The sequence below is a fragment of the Equus caballus genome, chromosome 26, assembly GCF_041296265.1.
Source record: "Equus caballus isolate H_3958 breed thoroughbred chromosome 26, TB-T2T, whole genome shotgun sequence".
Taxonomy (NCBI): domain Eukaryota; kingdom Metazoa; phylum Chordata; class Mammalia; order Perissodactyla; family Equidae; genus Equus; species Equus caballus.
In genome coordinates this window covers 45,655,711-45,674,040 of record NC_091709.1, presented here as the reverse complement: position 1 = coordinate 45,674,040, position 18,330 = coordinate 45,655,711, and the positions used below count along the sequence as shown (strand labels likewise).

Genomic DNA, 18,330 nt, shown 5'->3' with positions numbered 1-18,330 from the left:
TGCTGTCGTGAATGGAGTTGTTTTCTTAATTTCCTTTTTGGAGAGTTCATTGTGTATAAAAATGCAATTTTGTCTCCTGCAACTTCACTGAATTCATTTACTGGTTCTACAGGTTTTGTTGTTGTTGAGTCTTTAAGGTTTTCTGTATTTGTGATCTTGTCATTTGCAAATAGAGATAATTTTATTTCTTTCTAATATGGATATCTTTTATTCTTTTTTTATTGTCTAATTCCCTTAGCTAGGACTTCCAGAACTATGTTGAAAAGAAGTGTCAACAGTGGGCATCTTTGCCTTGTACCAGATCTTAGCGGAAAGCTCTCAATTTCCCCCATTGATTATGATGTTAGCTGCGGCCTTTTCATATAGGGCCATTGTTGTATTGAGGTAAGACCCTTCTATACCTATTTGTTTAGAGTTTTAATCATGAATGAGTATTGAACTTTGTCAAATGCTTTTTCTGCGCCTATTGATTCAGGTGATTTTTTCCTCTCATTTTGTTAATGTGTTGTGTCACGCTGATCGATTTGTCTCTGTCCAGCCGTCCTTGCATACCTGGGGTAAATCTCACTTAGACACGGTAGATGATCCTTTTAAGATACTGCTGAATTTTGTTAGCTAGTATTTTATTAAGGGTTTTTGCATCTATGTTTATCAGGGATCTTGACCTGTAGTTTTCTTTTCTTGTAGCATCTTTGCCTGATTTTGGTATCAGGGTGATGTTGGCCTCATAAAATGGGTTTGAAAATGTTCTATTTTCTTCTATCTTTTGGAAAAGTTTAAGAAGGATTGGTATTAATGCTTCTTTGAATGTTTGGTAGAATTCATCACTGAAGACCTTAGGACCTGAGCTTTTCTTTGTTGGGAGTTTTTTGACTACTAATGCAATCTCTTTATTTGTTATTAGTCTGTTCAGGCTTTCCATTTCATGCTGATTCAGCTTTGGTAGGTTGTAAATTTCTAGGAGTTTATCCGTTTCTTCTAGATTATTCAGTTTGTTGGCATATAATTGTTCACAATAGTCTCTCATGATCCTTTTTATTTCTGAGGCATCTGTTGTAATATATTCTCTTTCATTTCATATTTTACTTATTTGAATCTTCTCTTTTTCTTAGTTAGTCTAGCTAAAAGTTTGTTGATTCCATTTCTTTTTAAAAAATCAACTCATAGTTTGTTGATTTTTTTCCCATTTTTTTGTTGTCTATTTCATTTATTTATGCTCTAATCTTATTTCTTTCCTTCTGCTAACATTTTGATCTCTGTTTGTTCTTCTTTTTCTGCTCAATTGAGATGTAAAGGTAGGATGTTTATTTGGGATATTTCTTCCTTTTTTAAGTGTATGTGTTTATCTCTGTAAACTTGCCTCTTATTACTGCTTTCACTGCATCCCATACATTTTGATACGTTGTGGTTTCATTTTGTTTGATTCTCTTTTAAAGTTCCTTTTTGATTTCCACTTTGACCCAATGGTTGTTCAAAAATATGTTGTTTAGTTTCCACATATTTGTAAATTTTTCTCATTTTCCTGCTGTTATTGATTTCTACTTTCATCCATTGTGGTTAGGAAAGACACTTGGAATGATTTGATTTTCTTAAATTTGTTGATACTTGTTCTGTGAACTAACGTGTGATTTATCCTGGAGAATGTTCTGTGTGTGTTAGAGAAAAATGTCTATTCTTCTGCTGTTGGGTGGAAAATTCTCTGTGTGTCAGTTTGATCCATTTGGTCCACACTGTTGTTCAAGTCAGCTGTTTCTTCACTGATTTTTCTGTCTGGATATTCTATCTGTTATTGCAATTGTGGTATGGAAGTCCCCTGTGATTATTGTATTGCTGTCTATTTCTGGCTTCAGATTTGTCAAGATTTGCTTTATACGTTTAGGTGCTCTGATGTTAGGTGCATATATATTTATAATTGTTATATCTTCCTGTTGAATTGACTTTTATCATTATATGATGACCTTCTTTGTCTCTAGAGACAGTTTTAGAATTAAAGTCTATTTCATCTGACATAAGTGTAGCCACCTCAACTTTCTTTTGGTTACCATTTACACGAAATATCTGTTCCATCCCTTCACTTTCAGCTTACAGATGTCTTTAATTCTCAAGTGAGTCTCTTGTAGCCAGCATATCACTGGATATGGTTTTTATCCATGCAGCCACTATGTATCTTTTGACTGGTGAGTTTAATCTATTTATAGTTAAGGTACTTATTGACCAGTGAAGACTTACTATTGTTATTTTGTTCATTGTTTTCTGTCTGTCTTGTAGTCGTTCTGTCCACCTCTTCCTTTCTTATTGTCTTCCTTATATGGTGATTTTTTTATAGTGATTTGCTTTGGGTTTTTTCTCTTGATCTTTTGTGTATCCATTATGGATTTTTTTCCATGTGGTTAGCTCAAGGCTTGCGTAACATATCTTGTAGTTATAACCTTCTATGTTAAGTTGATAATTTAACTTCAATCACATACAAAAGACTGCCCTTTTGCTCCCCCAACACACATATACACTTTGTGTTCTTATAGAGAGAGTTTTCTTTTTTTATGTTCTATATCCATTACTATACCCAATTCTATATCCAAATTTTTATGTACTGATCTTTATATTAGGGTAAAGTGATGAATATACCACCTTTACGGTGCTATGTTAATCTATGTATGTCTACAAGTTTACCTTTACTTGTGAGACTTAAGCTTTTCTATGCTTAAACATTGCTGTTTAGTGCAATTTCGTTTCAATCTGAAGAACCACTTAGACATTTCTTGTAAGGCCAGTCCAGTGGTGATAAACTTCCTCAGTTTTTGTCTGTCTTGGAAAGATTTTTATCTCACTTTCATTTTCAAAGAATAATTTTTCTGGGTATTGTATTCTTGGACAGCAGGCATGTTTTTCCTAGTAATCTGAAGATATCATTCTACTCCTTCCTGATCTGCAAGGTTTCTGCTTAGAAATCTGCTGATACGAGGATTGCCTCATATGTGTTGAGTCATTTTTCACTCATTGCTTTCAAAATTCTCTGTTTATTCTTCGCTTTTGACAATTTGATTATAATGTACGTTGGTATGGTCTTCTTTGGGTCGATCCTATTTGGGAAATTTTGAGCTTCATAAATCTGAATGTCCACTTTCCTCCCAAGATTTGGGAAGTTTTCAGTCATTATTTCTTTAAATAAGTTTTCTACCCCTTTTTCTCTACCTTCTCCTGCTTGGACTCACAACACATATATTAGTTCCTTTATTGTGTCCTATAATTCCTGTAAACTTTCTCCACTCTTTTTCATTCTTTTTTTTTTCACTCTTCTGACTGGATAATTTCAAATGACCTGTCTTCGAGTTTGCAGGTTCCTTCTTCTTCTTGATTGAGTCTGTCATTGAAGCTCTCTAGTGCACTTTTCATTTCAGTCATTGCATTCTTCAGCTCCAGAATTCCTGCTTCATTCATTTTTATGATTTCTATCTCTTTGTTGTACTTCTCATTTTGTTTGTGTACTGTTTTCCTGATTTCATTGAGTTATCCATGTTTTTTTGTGGCTCACAGAGCTCCCAATTCCTTGCCAAGAAATTCATAGATCTCTATTTCTTTCGGGTCAGTTACCAGAAAATTATTGTGCTCCTTTGGTGATGTCATGTTTTCTTGATTTTTTATGCTTCTTTTAGCCTTGGGTTGATGTCTGTGCATTTGAGGGAAGAGTCACCTCTTCCAGACTTTCCAGACTGGCTTTGGTGGGGAAAGACCTTCACCTACAGGTGGCAGTGAGCATGCCAGCTGAGTGAAGTGTGCTGGATTCAGCTCTGGGAGATGGGGCCACACAGTGGCAATTCTGGCTTCATGGAGGGTACAGTGGCATAGCCTCTATGGAGCTCTGCCAGCTGAGGTCAGCATCTGCCAAGGCTGCAGGTGTCATGGTAGCAGCGAGCGCTGTTTGCGTCCTCAATGGTGAAGGCTGGTGGGATCCTCCTGTTCTCCTTTTACCCACAGGGAGAAGTTGTGGCCAAGAGGATCACGCTTTCTGCTGAGCCTGGCATGTGGGTGCACACACAGTGGCAGCAGTGCCTGACTCCAAGGCATGAGAGTATGCAGAGCAGCTGTGGAGCAGGGTTCCAGGGTGTGTGCACACTTGGGGGAGGTGAGTGGTGGCAGGGCACAGTGGTGGTTCTTTTTCTGGGATGGTGCAGCCACAGCCCATTCCCTGTCTGGGGTGAGGAGCGGGTTGCAGCAGCACAGACTCCAGGCAGCTCTGTCAGCTGGGTTCGTCATTGGGAAGACCTTGGGGTCCTTGGTAGTGAAAGCTGCAGGTGTCCATGGAGGTGATGAGGGCTGCCAGAGTCCCCTGCTCCCCTTTTCCCTCACGGGGGGTCATGACAAGGGGACCCCTCTTGGTATTGAGATGTACCCAACTGGAGGATGGGAGGATGCAGCTAACAGGCTTGCTATGCTTTTCTGTGCAACTATCCTCGGGTTTTGTGCTCATCTGGGTTTCTGCATCTCCCTTACTGTGCTCTGGACCTCTCCCAGAGCTATTTTCCTCAGTACATAGCTGTTTATTCATTGTTTTGTTGTTTTTGTGGGGGGACGAGCATTGGGACCTCCTCTTCTGCCATCTTGCTGATGCCACCTCACTAATTTCTTTTAAGTGGGTCCTTTTTTAATGAGTAAACTGTCTCCGTGCATGTGTTTAATTAACAGCGACTACGTAGTGTTGCAACTCGTGTATTTGGGGGGTAGACTCCCGTTGGTGTGAGGAACCGTAGTGCCTGCCCTTTATTATTTGGGCCAGGAAAGACACAGGCAGCTGATGAAACTGCCAGAAGAGGAGTCTCAGTACTCAAGGTTTGCTATGTGCGCCTACTGGGTTTAAGGAGCAGAGCGTAAGAGTTCGTCTTCTTAGAGGCAAGCGCCCGTGAGCTGTAGCCAGAAGGGTTCCAGGCTCTCAGGCAGTTGGTAAATTTCTAGAAGTGGCATCAACCCCAGCTGGCCCTTTGAAGTGTGTGCCTGGGAATCAGGGAAGGCCCAGTGCAGGAGGCAGGGCCACCGGCCCCCAGAGTCAGCGGTAGGATGTCTGTCCCTGGTGGAAGAGGCCATGCGACCGAGCGTCAGAGAGAACCTGGGAGGAAGGGGCTTCCTGCCCTGCTGTGCTGGCCGTGAGGGGCGGGGGGCATTAGAGGATGGGAGGGCAGAGGAGAGGCCTCTGAGCAGAGAACAAGCAAGTCAGGACCAACAGAAAGAGGTGTCGAGGGGCTTTCAAGCTTTGCCCTCAGGAAGTTCAACCAAAGGTTTCAACAAATGTTAAAGCCAGATTCATCCACTGTCACAATGCCTGTTTGTTTGAGATAAAAAGTCATATTTCTTTAGGACCCAGTGGTCAGGCTACGTCTGTGAACCTCAGCCCGGAGCCTGTTGCCTGCCCGGCACCGAAGCCAGCCTGCACTTCATCTCCTCAAGGTCCCAGCAGCTCCGTGCTCACTCGCAGCCATCTCCTGCTGGCGGTTGATGGCGTGGGCAGATCGGCTTCCTGGCTACTGTGTGGCCTGTCTCCCAGGGGCTGAGACGTCAGCGCTGCCTTCAGGCAGCACCACTGGGCTCCCACTGGACTCCTCTGGCTGGCTGAGGGTGGGGTGGCAGAAACACGGGGGGAGTAGCAGTGCGGACAGCCCTGATCACCAGCGTCCCTCGCTGCCATGCGGCCAGCGTGCGGCTTTGAAGTGGTTTCTCGCGGTCAGCTCTGCAGGGCAGCCCCGCAAGCCTGTCATTAGGCACGTCCGCTCCTGTCAGCACCCATTCATTACAGCCAAATAAGCAGGCACGCTCGCCAGCCCCCAGACAACCTTCCTGGAGCCTCCGGGGGAAGGGAGGGCCTCCTTCACCAGCACCCTTGGGGTCATGGGCCCTGGGGCTTGGGGTGCTTGGGGCCTGACTCCCCTGGGCTTACAAGGGTCTGCTGTGGGTTGGGAATTGTCCTTGTGACACTCCATGTCAGCTGGGCCCATGTGTGTACTCCCGGGGGCCTACCTGCCCACCACCGCCTGGCTCAAGTGCCAGCATCTTTTCTGAAATAATCCGATTACTCACATTTAATTCTTTGAACAAACAGCACATCTTTATGCACACTTTGTGTATCGGTCTACACTGCAAAGTTCTACAGGCACAACAGGGGACCAGTTCAGCAAGGCCCTCCTTCCTCTCCTGCCCCCTCCCCCTGGATGAGAGTATGGCCATCATGGGCATGTGCCCCAGGCAGCGACAAGCAAACAGGCACTCATGTGATCTTACCTCCTTTATTCAGGGATGGTGGCAGTGACAAGTGCCCTCCTGCGTTTTTGTTTTTTCAGCGAATAGTGAATGCCAGAGTCCCTTCTCCTTTGCAAAGCGATTCTTAACAATCACAGATACTTAGGTTGAATCCGGGAGTTTGCTGCTGAAAATGACACTGCGACACAGCGATATGCCACGGTGCGCATGGGCACGTGGATCTGCAGGGCGAGGCCGGAGGGGCGATGCGGGCGCATGGCGCTTGCATCTGTACTTGCAGGAGGATGTGGCGGTGGTGCTCGGGCATGACCATGTGGCACACGGCTCTGGCTCCCCCTGGCCCGGAGGAGCTCCTTCACTCAGTGGTTTGTGGCTTCACTAAGAACAGTACGCCCACAGTCAGGGTGCTGTCAGGAAATCCAGCTGGTGTTCCACAGAGGGGACTTCAGCACCAGGAATTGGCTCCCTGGGTGCTGGGGGAGCAGAGGGAGAATGGGGGCTTGGAGGAGGGAAAGGCAGGTGGCACTCCCGGTGGCAGGAGCTGCCCTCGGCCCCGCTGAGCCTGCGCTGCTCCAGCTGTTGGAGCTGAGATGCCGTTGGTCCTGGGTGTACTGATGAGGGGCCACCTTGAGCAGGACAGGGACGTCTGCCCTGATCCTGGTGGCCACTGATGCCAACTTGAAGCGGGGAGAGTGGATCCTTCCCCTACATTCTTCTGGCTCTCCCAGAGCAGAGCCACCGATGGGCACTGGCGCTCATGGCATGAGCTTGCAGCCCCTTGGCCCTTAGGAAACATGGTGCATAGCGGGAATGGGGAGGAGAGCAGAGGCAGGCGACACACAGCACAGCATGGAGTAGAAACCACGTCCATCTTGCTACATTGTCAACACTGGCATGCGTGTGGATGGGCCTGTTGGCTCTGACCCAGCACATTCGAGGCCCTGAGGCCTCCTGGGTCTGCACTGGCGTGAACACCCTGTGTCCACACTCTGCCGTTCTCTGTGCCCACACCATTCTCAGCTTAGACATCTGTGCTGGGTCGGCCACTTCTTGTTCTGAGGCCCTTGTTCAGCATCATGGAATCAGCCCAACCTGGTGGCAAAAGCAGCTCCATCTTTGACTCTTTGCTAGAACTGGGCATATGCATCTCTTATCTAAGATTCACTTCTGAGAACGACGGGACCATCAAATGCTGTAGCTGGAGGTCCCCGTCAGGTGGCTCTCCACAGTCACTAGGGTGACAAACGCAGCAGGGGCCACGGAAGGAGGGATTGAGACTGAGGGCTGTTTGTGTCGTGTCATCTCGGGCTCCTTTCCAGGAGGAAAGTGGAGCAGGCAGCCCACTGTCTCCGTGACATGAGACATGCAGGGCCAGCCCTGAGAACCTCAGGGTCCCTGGGGAGAGAGGACCGGAAATGCCTTTCCTCCTCCACATGGCAGAACCGGAGAACGTGTGGGCAAGCGCTGCAGACGTGGGTTTCATCCTGGTATTCGGTTGCTGGGGCTGCCGTAACAAAGGACCACAAACTGTGGCTGAAACAGCAGAAGTGGACTGTCTTGGTCTGGAGGCCAGAAGCCCGAGATCGGGGGTGGGCAGGGCTGGTCCCTTCTAGGGCCTGGGAGGGAGGATCTGTCCCACGTTTCTCCCGGCTTCACATGCTTTGCAGGCAATCTTTGGCGTTCGTTGGCTTGTAGAAGCACTCCCCAGTCTCTGCCTCCATCTCCACATGGCCTTCTCCCTGTGTGTGTGTCTTTGCCCAAATGTCCCCTTTCTATAAGGACACAGTCCTATTGGATTAGGGGCCCACCCTTCTTCATAGGACCTATCTTAACGATTACATCGGCAAGGACTCTATTTCCAAAAAAAGGTCACGTTCTGAGATATTGGGCATTAGGGCATCAACATATGAATATGGGGGACATAAATCAACTCATAACAATCCCCTTAAGGTGCAAAGAACTTCTCCAAGTTGAAAACGAAAGTCTCAGTGACACAATTTGAAGGACAAGCCAAGGCTAGAACTAGGGAATTCCCAAGAAAGTAAATGTCAGCGACCATGGAACACAGGAGCAGAGTTCAACTTTACCAGGAGCCAGAGGGACACAGGTCACAACACTGCGTCCTCCCTGTCCAGTTGGTGACGCTTCACGTAACCGAGGATGCTCAGCACTGGCCGTGGTGGCAGCATAAACGCACACAGACTCTGGAGGACATTGTCAACACGAACACCCCACCTGAAAATGTCCCTTCCATCTAGGGCTTCTATTTCTGATCGTCCACCTGAGGAAAGATCCCAAAACATGGGAAAATACGGATGCACAAAAGTATTCATCTTGGGGTGATTAAAAAATAAATGGAAGCAAACCAAATACAGTGAGAGAGAGAGAGAGAGAGGTTCGGGTATATCCATAGGAGAGGATATTATACACTCATTCAGAATTACATTTAAAAAGAACATTAATGACGCTGGAAAATACCCATGTCACAATTTAAGTGACAAAAGTGAGCCACATACACACATACACTGTATTAAAATTGTATCTGGGGTTTAACTTATAAGAGTGTGAGTGATGACCTGGAGAGGCCAAGGCCATTGAAAGGAGATCTTTGTCACTTACATTTCCCGAGAGGAGGGGACACGCCACACTGTGCAGGGCCACAAGGGGAGCACCAGGTTTGGGTCAGGGGGCAGAAGCAGGAGCGAGCGAGGGGAAGCCCAAGGTGGGAGCCTTATTGGAGTTTCTGCAGGAAAGGCAGGGCAGCTTTTTAATTCCAGCCGGCTCGGAGCTGAGGTCATCTCTGGTTGCTGGTTCAGGGTGGGGGCAACACCGGCACGGTGTGAGAGTCAGATGGAAGGCGACGGGGCCATGGACGCTAGATGGTCAGTTGGCACACAAGGGACGTGTCCAGCAAGGCATGCTGTCTCCCAGAGGCGGCTGCCCCGGGAGGGGCGGAGGGTCCCCAGTCAGGAAGGTCACAGCACTAGAGCATCAAGAATACAGAAAATAAGAAAACATGGTTAAAGCCGTTGGCCCTGTGATGAAAGGATGTGAACAGACAAATCTAAACTCTGGGAAAACACAGAACACTCACACACGAGATATTTAACTCTGTGTTTAAAATGCATAGAAACAGGCAGGGCTGGAAAGAAACATTCCAAAAATGTTGAAAATGTTCTTTCTGGGTGTTGCGTTGATGGTGCTTTGTTTCCTTCTGTTTCTTATAATAGTCTTAATTTTTGAATTCTCCTTGAATGAATGTGTGTTATTTTTACAGTCTGGATTAAAGGGTTTAAACTGTGTTTGTGGCTCCCAGCTCCATCGGCCTCTGTGGGCCCTGACCTTCCCCACCGCCCCCCAGGCCCCCACCCTTCACCTGCCGCGGCCCTGGCCAATCCTGCCGTCGCTCAAGCAACTGAGATTCACCTGCTGGAGTCTCGCAGCCCCCAGGAGGGCAGCGTCTAAGGAGCGTGAGGTGGAGACGCTAGCGTCCAGCTGGACGTGAGGAGCACATGCCCGGATCACGGTGGGGATGAATCATCAGCTGTTCAGAGCAAGCACAAAGGACGGTAGCCTCAATGCTCACCAGGGACCAGGTATCCTCAGGGTCCCTCTCCAACTGCCCACAGTGCCTGCGGCAGGAGGATGGAGCCAGGACTCGAAGCAGCACCCTCAGCCATGGGGTGGGGCAGGGTGGAGGGCAGTCAGGAAACGGGGGTCTCAGAGTCCAAGCTCCTTCATCAAAACGCCACACTAAGGTGGTCACCTCCAGTGACTTTCCCAGGGTCCACTCCTGGCCTGGGGGGCCAACTGTCCTGGTCTGCCTGGGCCTTTCTTGATTTCAGCATGAAAAGCCTGTGTCCCCTCTGTCCTGGACAAATAGGAATGGGTGGTCACCTATCCCCAGTGGCCCAGTCCTCCCCCAGGGCCCCCGAGCCACCAAGGCCCCACACACATCCATGCCCTGCCTCACCCCTGAGCCAGGCCTGAGTGGGTGTCCATCCCATGGCCCCAAAGGTCTTGGATAACCCTGGTTCAAGGGGATCCGTAGCCTGCCACCTCTGGGGTTGGCAGGAATGCTGGGGGATGTCAGAGGGCTCACCTGCATGGCCACCTGTAATGGAGGGGAGGGCCTGTCACTGTTGGCTCTGTCAGGAAGAGGGATCGGAATGGTGAATGTGTGGCAGGAAGTGTGTAGGGACAGCCAGTGAGAGAGAGAGAAAGAGAGAGGGGAGAAGGGTGGGGAGGAGGGGGGCGGGTGGAGGAGAAGAGAGGAGGGACCCGGTTAAGAGTGGGAAGAGAGGAAGGGGAGGGGAATGGAAGAGGGACGGGGAAGGGAGGATGGGGAGGGGAAGGGAGGGGAAGGGAGGAGGGGGAGGGAGGAGAGGCAGTTTCATATGTAATACAAACTACAAGGCTGGGCAATGCTACTTTAGAATGGAAGGAACCAAGAATCTAACAGCCGCCCTTCGCTCTGTGGCGTTTTGGGGGCAGCTCAGAGCAGGCTGGGGGCCTCATGCACAGGCAGGCTCAGCCACTCATCAGGCTGATGGCTTCCTGCCCAGCCAGTGCCCTTCCGAATATTGCGAATATTGCGCAAATCAAGCAGGAATGTGGGAAGAAGGAACCCTGACCTTCCGAATATTGCAAATATTGCACAAATCAAGCAGGAATGCGGGAAGAAGGAACCTGGTAGGGTGGGACTTCTCCATTAGTATCGACAGTTCCCAGAAACTGCTCCAGTTCCCCTCCTTGGCACCAGCCGCCCAGCACCTGTCCTTTGGGACTTGTCCTTTGTGTGTGCACAGCGCCCTGAGTGTGCCAGCAGGGGCTACGCAGCTCACATTCCACAGCGATCGATTTCCGGCCTCCCCCAGGGCATAGAATGAGGCCTCCCCGGAAGCGGAAGGCGGGAGTTTGCATCTCAGCAGCGCCAGGTAGCATCTGGGGCTTGCCCTCCCAGCCTCGGTTTCCCCAGACAGCATGAGGGAGGCCGCCCTCTTACCCCTTCTTCACTGGCACACATCTGCTTTCATCAAGGCCAGCGTCCCATCAACGTGACAAGCACGGCCAGCTCCCCACTCAGCCAGCCCTTCCCCACCAGAGCCCCAAACCAAACCCTGAGGCCGAGGGCTCCGTGCAGGCGCGGGAGGCCCAGCTTCCTGGGCCATCGACGAGGCTGCAGTGTCCACGCTGGGTGACCCCCCTCACTCTGAAGGTGCCTCTCCGTGGCGGCTCCCCCCTGCCTCCCGGCTCCCTCCAGGGGCAGAACCCCGCTGCCTCAGAGAAGGGGTGCCTTGATCTAAGAGACTGACCTTTCGCTCACATCTCTGCCAACTGCCACTTGCCAAGACATGTTTCAGCCCCTTGTCAGATCAATCGACGGCTCCCGCAGGTGCATGGCTGTGAGCCGGTTAGGTCTGAAGCCGCCGTCGGCGCGGGAAACGCTGATGGTTGAACCGGTTTCCTGTCCTGGAACATTTGGGGGTTTTTATCACACATCACAGTTTCTGACAGCCTCCTGGGCCTTTGGAATTTTCCGGTGCGGTTGCCAGCTCCTGGGACTCGTCTTGGGACGGCCACAGGTTGCTGTGCGAGGCTGCGGCAGCCCCCAGAAGGGTCAGGGAAGATCAGGGCCTCGAGTCGCAGGCGCATACAGAGGAGGACTTCTGCGTGGGTGGAATCGCGCCTGCAAGGCAGGACCGCGAGAGGGAGGCAAGGCCGCCCGGGGCCAGCATGTGTGCCTGGGCCTGCCAGGCTGGCTCTAAGGAGGGTGCTGGCTTAACCCGTGTGCCCTCTGCTCCCCGGGTGTGAGGCGCCATCCGTCCGCAGAGTCCCCGGGCCCTGACAGCTTTGCTCACGTCCCTTGTGTGGTCCCTGACCCTCTGGGCACTGGCGATATGGCCGGGAGCTCCATGGAGCTGCTTTACAGAGACCTCTGGGCCCAGCGTCCTCCACGTGGTTCTGCTTCAGGTGATGTCAAGGGGGAAGCTCCAGGTAGGGAGCTCCAGGACTTGCGGGGTTGCAGAAAACAAAACCCCAACTCGCAATAACCTAAAGCAAAAAAGAGAGTTTATTGGGATTCCGCCAGCAGCCCGAGAGTCTCGCCTCCTCTCTGCTCTCTCCTCATTCCTCTGTGTGGCGGGCTTCTTTCCTCCCATACATGGGACTCCTTCAGGGGCCTGGGGACGGGGTCCTGGCCTCAGCACCCCAAGGCCTGACTGGTGGCCCAGCTTAGAGACCCCAGAGGAAGGAGACCCCCTGCCCCCCATGTCCAAGGAGAGCCCCAACTGGGCTCCCGGGTTCCCACGCTGGGCTGGTCGCATTAGAAGGGAGCCCAGACGGTTGGGACAGTGCTAGGACAGGCTCAGGGCGGGGCTGCTTCCAGAAGGATGGAGGCGGCAGAAACGAGAAGGGAGCCCTGGAGGGCCCCCAGGTGGAGGAGGGCTTTTGGGGGGGGGCGGAGAGAAGGGCAGGCCCGGCACACTCACGGGCATGTGATCAGACTCCGTGCTTGCTTATTGACATGTCCCAGTCGTCCACACGGCCGCCACTTGGCGGTTCCTGTGGGGCCACAGGGTTGACACGGGTTTGACCGCATGTCCACATGCCCTGCTTCCCGTGGTCTGTTGCCCTGTCTTTTGCTTCTGCATCCGGAAGAGAAACAGGCACCCACCATCACCCACCCAGGCTCAGGGAATCTCCTGCCAAAGGCACAGGTGTGCAGAGAGACGTCGTCAGAACGAAGCAGACAGAGCTCGTCCTCGCTGGGCCCCCGCCAGGCAGCAGACCCTGTCACGGACGTTGTCTCAGAAACAGGGAACCTGGGCTCCGAGGGGAGACACAATGGGCCCGAATGTGATCGCGGGGGTCCGGGCTACAGGGCACCTTCCCCCAGCCCCCTGCCCCAAGATGGGAACCGTCCCACGTATGTGGGGTTCCTGCGCGTTCAGTCCCAAACCCTGATGCTCCCAACCCGAGAGCGCCTGGCAGGGCTCCCTCAGCCGGGTCCCAGGGAGAGCACGTCCTGCGGAGCCCCCGGGAGATGGTGGGGGCAGGCTCTGCGAGACTGGGCGCCTCAGGGCACACACCCAGGTCTGCAGGGCTCCAGGTTTCTCCATAAATGGCTGAAGAACGGCAATTAGAAAGCAAGGCGGGCATGTGTGCCATGCTCCTTGGTGCGGCCACTTTTAGTCCTTCCGGGAGCCCACAGATGAGGGAGATGCCGGCGGGGAGCTGGGCAGCCTGCTGGTGCCGCAGGAGCCCGCCTGCACCCAGGAAAGGGGCCCGGTGTTGACTGGAGAGTGTGTGTATGCACGTCTTGTTTTTTTTAAGTAAATTTTTTTATAGGTGTGCTTTTCTTTTTTCGGTGAAGAAGATTGGCCCTGAGCTAAATGTTGCTAATCTTCCTCTTTTTTCTTTTTTTTCTCTCCCCAAAGCCCCAGTACGTAGCTGTATATTCTAGTTGTAGGTCCTTCTAGTTCTTCTGTGTGAAATGCGGCCACAGCATGGCTTGATGAGTGGTGTGCAGGCCTGCCTCCAGGATCCGAACTGGCGAGTCCTGGGCTGCCGAATGGGAGTGTGTAAACTTAACCACCCGACCACGGGGCCGATCCCCTATGCACATTTTTTAAGAAGGGCTTGCTGTGTGTGCTGGCGTTTCATGTACAGTCTTGCTAGCCCGTAATTCAGCCCCTAATTCGGGTTGAGAGGCGAGAGGGGCTGTGGGAGAGCAGGGCCGCGGCGCACTGGGACACCGGCTCTCCGACGGACAGCCCCGTCTTAGCAGTTGCCGAGCCCCGTGGCGTGAGGACTCCCACCACAGGCCCTGAATGCTGAGGCCACGGCATGCAGCACTGAAAGCAGTGTTCACCGTGGCCTCCGCAACACAGTCTGGGCCGCCAGCCGCAGCTGTGCTCACCGGGGAGGGGACTGCAGCGCCAGGACGTGGGGCCCCTCGTCTCACACGCAGAGAACTGGGGCCCGGAGAGGGGAAGCGGGCTGCCCACGGGCACATGTCAAGCACATGGTGGACTGTGACTGAATTCCAGACCTTCCACGCCAAGGCAGGGTCTCCCCGATCCTCGTTGCTCTCTGTGTCTCTGGCAGGGCCCTGTGAGAAGCTGGGGCTGGAAACGCCCCGGTGTAGACAGAAGGCCCTGCATGCTTCGGGCGGGGGCATGGGACCTGCCTCCGGGGTGGGGCGTGTGGCCCTGGAGCCGCCAGGCTACGCTCCCGCCTTGTCTCAGGCCAACGGCTCCCACAGTCCTCCCCTCCCCAGGTGCCCTGGCCTTCCAGAACATTCAGGCAGGCTGGGGCAGTGTGGGGAGGACTGGTTTCCACGCCCGGGAGCCACCCAGCTGGGCTTTCTCTGTCCACCATTTAGAAGGAGAAACCTGGGCTTTGCAAGGGCCCCGATGTGTACACTCCACTTAAAGGATAACTTCTGATTATTTTCTTAATGGAAGAGCAAATATTTGCATCTTCCAAACTGAAGGGCAGGTTGGAACGTGTGGGAATACTGACTTTGGGGCGCTGCCACCCGCGGCTTGACAGGGAGTGGGCAGGAAAACAGAAACTGTTGGCTGCGTTCGGCCTGGCTCAGCTCGCAGGAGCAGCAGAAACTCCGCTGTCGGGGCGCTGGCTGGGCGGCCGCATCTGTCCGCCTGTGGAGCGAGGGAGGGGTGGCCGGCAGGGGCTCAACCCCTCCCGACCCCTTTCCTGCCTGGGAATCTAGAGGTGGGCTGGGGAGGGAGGCATCCTTCACCTAGGGGAGCCTCGGTTCCTCCCCCAGCCAGGCTCCGTCCCCACTTGCACGTGACGGCTGCCAGCCCGGCCATGTGAAGAGCGTGACCATGGGCCGACTGCCCGCCGGCTGATGCAGCCTGTGCCAATTGTTTAGGTTATGAAAACAAAACAGAACTAAAGCCAATTTCAGCCCGGAGAGCATAAAGAGGGAAGCGGGAGGGAGGCCGCAGGAGGGGATGCTGTGCCCACAGAAAACAGCTCCTGCCTGAGGAGCTTCAGGCGCCGGCCACCCAGGTGGCCTGCCGTGTAGGAGGCTGGGCTGGCCCTACCCTGGGCGGCTACAGCCTGAGGACACGGGCTGCCCGGAAGCGTGCAGGAGATCCAGTTCGGGGGACCTCAACCCACACTCCGAGAAACGCCCGCCAGCCTGGGGGTCTCCCGCAAGACCCCACCTGTTGTCTGTCTGTTGCCATGGATGTTTTCCTTCCTACCCCCACTGCGATCCTACAGCACTATTCCGGATGTTTCCAACGGCAATCCTCATCAGTCCTGGGCCCGCACCTGACTATCCGCGGGAGAAAGGGCCCTGAGCTGCCTGGGATTGTGGTGGAAACATCCAGAACAGTGCAGCAGGATTGCAGGGGGCGGTTAGGAAGGAACACATCCAGGACAACAAGCAGACAGACAGACAGACAGACAAGTTTGGTTTTCAGAGTCAGAGGGTTCACCAGCCCTTGACCTTGTGGGTAACCCGGGTCCCTCGGCCCCGATTCACAGGCAGGGCTGGAGGCTGTGAACAGGCCACAGGCCCAGGGGTCCCGAGTGTCTGCACAGTGCAGTGGCAGTGTCTCCTTCTTGGGGCGAGGCCAGGACAGAGCCCCCAGATGAGAAGAGGGGAGGCCAGTCTCCCAGCAGCCCCAGCTGGCCCCATGTAGACGGCACTGGGTGCCGGACATTTCTGGTCTCAAGGCAGCACGATGGAGACCACATCTCCCAGCAGGCACTTCCCTGGGGAGAAGTCCTGACCCTCAGCGGGCTGCCCACACCAGAGGCATCCGCAGTGGCCTAGCGGTCAGGGGCTGCTGCATCCTCCCACCTTCAACCAGCGTGACCCCCAGGGTGAGTGTGGGCTGTGCAGACAGGACTTTTCTCTGCACGCCACGCAGCCCACGGCCTCCTGCACCCCATGCGTTGGCCTGTGGCGGGGCTGCGGTGGCGAGAACCAGACTCTTCAGTGGAACATGGGGCGGCTGACCTCGCCAGGAGCTGTGAGAGTGGCCGGCTCTCCCTGACCTCCGAGGAGCCCCATACGCCACGCTGGCCGCCCTTTAAAGAGCAGCTGATCATCGCAAATGCCAGGCCCGCCGCCACCCGCCCTCCTGCTGGGACCACAGGGCTGCCGGCCGAGGAGCGGGGCAGCTGCTCCGAGGGCTGGAAGCTTGTGATTTGCGTCAGTGCTGGGCTGGCCAGGAGGGGCCTTCACGCCAAGCGCTTGGCAGCCACATGGAGTCACAGTGACATCACAGCTCTCCAGCACCGGGCCTGCCAGCCCAGGGGCGTCCCGGGGGAGAGAAAGGCTGCACGTTCCCCGAAGGCTGCCTGCTGAGGCCACGTCCCTGTCTCCCTGCGAGCCGGGCGGCTCAGGCAATGGGGTTTCTAAAAGCAGTTTCCATGATGCTAACATGCCGGGGTCAGGCCCCGAGAAGAGGGAGCGGAAGCTGCATTCTGGATTCTCTCCCCCCGGAGTGGGCTGGGAGACCGCTCCCAGGAGCAGTGGCTTGCCATCCTGTGGCCACGGGAGGACTCCAGCTAATTGAGGGACTTGGCAGGGGCTCTGGCCACTACGGCAAACATGCAATTTCACTGAGACGACAGGATCCTCAGAGGGCCCTAATGAAAAACACAGCTGCTAGAGACGCATGGAAAGAACGCTCGCTGAGGGAGGTCTTTTCCACGCTGCTCCGTCGACGCCCCACGCGAGCCGAGCATTTTCCTGGGTGGAGAGCGCTGGGTTTGAGTGGAGCGTGTGGCCCGCTGCCTCCCGGCCCCCCTTGTGTGACCCTCGCAGCCGTCCCCTCGTCACTGACCTGTCGGCTCTGGGGCAGGAGCCAGTGTGAGTCACCCCGGAGATTCGACATTTTATCCTTGCAAAGGCCTTCTGGGAAGCCGCCCCCAACTCCCCTCAACCCTGAAGCAAACGACCTGGACCAAGTTGGGGTGTCCTTGTGTTCACCCAGCCCAGCACCTTGCAGGGCGCCCCCCGACAACAGGATACCCCAACCCCTCCTGGCAGAGATCGCCTTCCACAGCCTGAACCCCACCTTGCTCTGCTCATGTTTGCACACACCCTCTGCTCCTCGGCCCGACATCCCATGTGTGCCTCAGTTTACCTACTCAGATGGCCTCCTCCTCCAAACAGCAAGCCCGGGGGGACCACACTGCCACCACTTGCTCCCCGGCATGCACTGCCCTGTGCCCTCAGCCCTGGGGTGGGAGGCTGTCCCCCCAGCCACGCTGTAGTGGCCTGGAGGTCAGGCTTCGGTGCTGCGGCCACTGCAGAGCCCCAGGCTGGCCGCCCGGCAAGAAGACACACAGGCCCGCAGCTTCGTGTGTCCTTCTCCTAACACTCGTCCGCTCTGTGGCCCCCTGCCTTGTCCTTGCTCCCAAGGAGAGGCGGTGCCTGTCTCCTCTCTTCTGAGATTCCAAGAATCCTGATGGGAGGGCTTCTCGGGGGTCCCACCCCAACCCCCCCACCCAGTGACCACCCAGGGCCAGCAGGGAAGAGGTTATGGGGCCTCACTCCCCAACAGGATGTCCAGACTCTTTCCTCAGGGGTCCATCGACCTCGGGGCCCCATCGTCTTTGCTTCCCTGGGGCCCAGCACCTGGCCCTGAACTCGGAGTCGGGGGATCCAGGACTTCTCTAGCTCCACCCACTGACACACTCAGGCCAAGGGGCCACCCCCTGGGGGGCCAGCATGGGCAGGGCATCCTGAGGAGGTGGTGTTTGTGCCCTGTGAGGACAGGGGCAAGAAGAAGGAGAAGCCTGTTCTGCATCTGCTGTGTTGCTGAGAAGCCCTGGAGAGACAGACACCTGCCAGACAGGGTCTGAGTGGAGCTGACGAACGGCAGGGCTGCGTTCTGCTCCCCGCCACCCCCGCTGTGCCGTCACTCAGGCCCGGAGACCAAGTGTCTGAGGGCCTTCCCTCTCCACCCCCACACCCCAACCCCCACTCCATGGCTTGTTGGGCTCTGAGCTGAGTCACAGCTGTGTCCCTAATTCTGAGCATCCTGGGTGTATCCATCCCCCAGGCATAACAAATCACCGCAAACTGGG

At 53.9% G+C, this 18,330-nt stretch overlaps 1 long non-coding RNA gene across 2 annotated transcripts; it reads right to left on the bottom strand.

Moving 5' to 3' along the window:
- Positions 1-6,258: 6,258 nt before the first annotated feature.
- Positions 6,259-11,720, bottom strand: LOC111770834 (uncharacterized). 2 transcript variants are annotated; one of them, XR_011432789.1, is made up of 4 exons: positions 11,562-11,720; positions 9,673-10,117; positions 8,866-9,229; positions 6,259-8,527 (listed from the first exon to the last, which is right to left on the bottom strand). It is a non-coding gene; the product is annotated as an uncharacterized lncRNA (long non-coding RNA). The 2 variants fall into 2 exon arrangements; XR_011432790.1 differs by lacking the exon at positions 11,562-11,720 and adding an exon at positions 10,220-10,360.
- Positions 11,721-18,330: the final 6,610 nt, after the last annotated feature.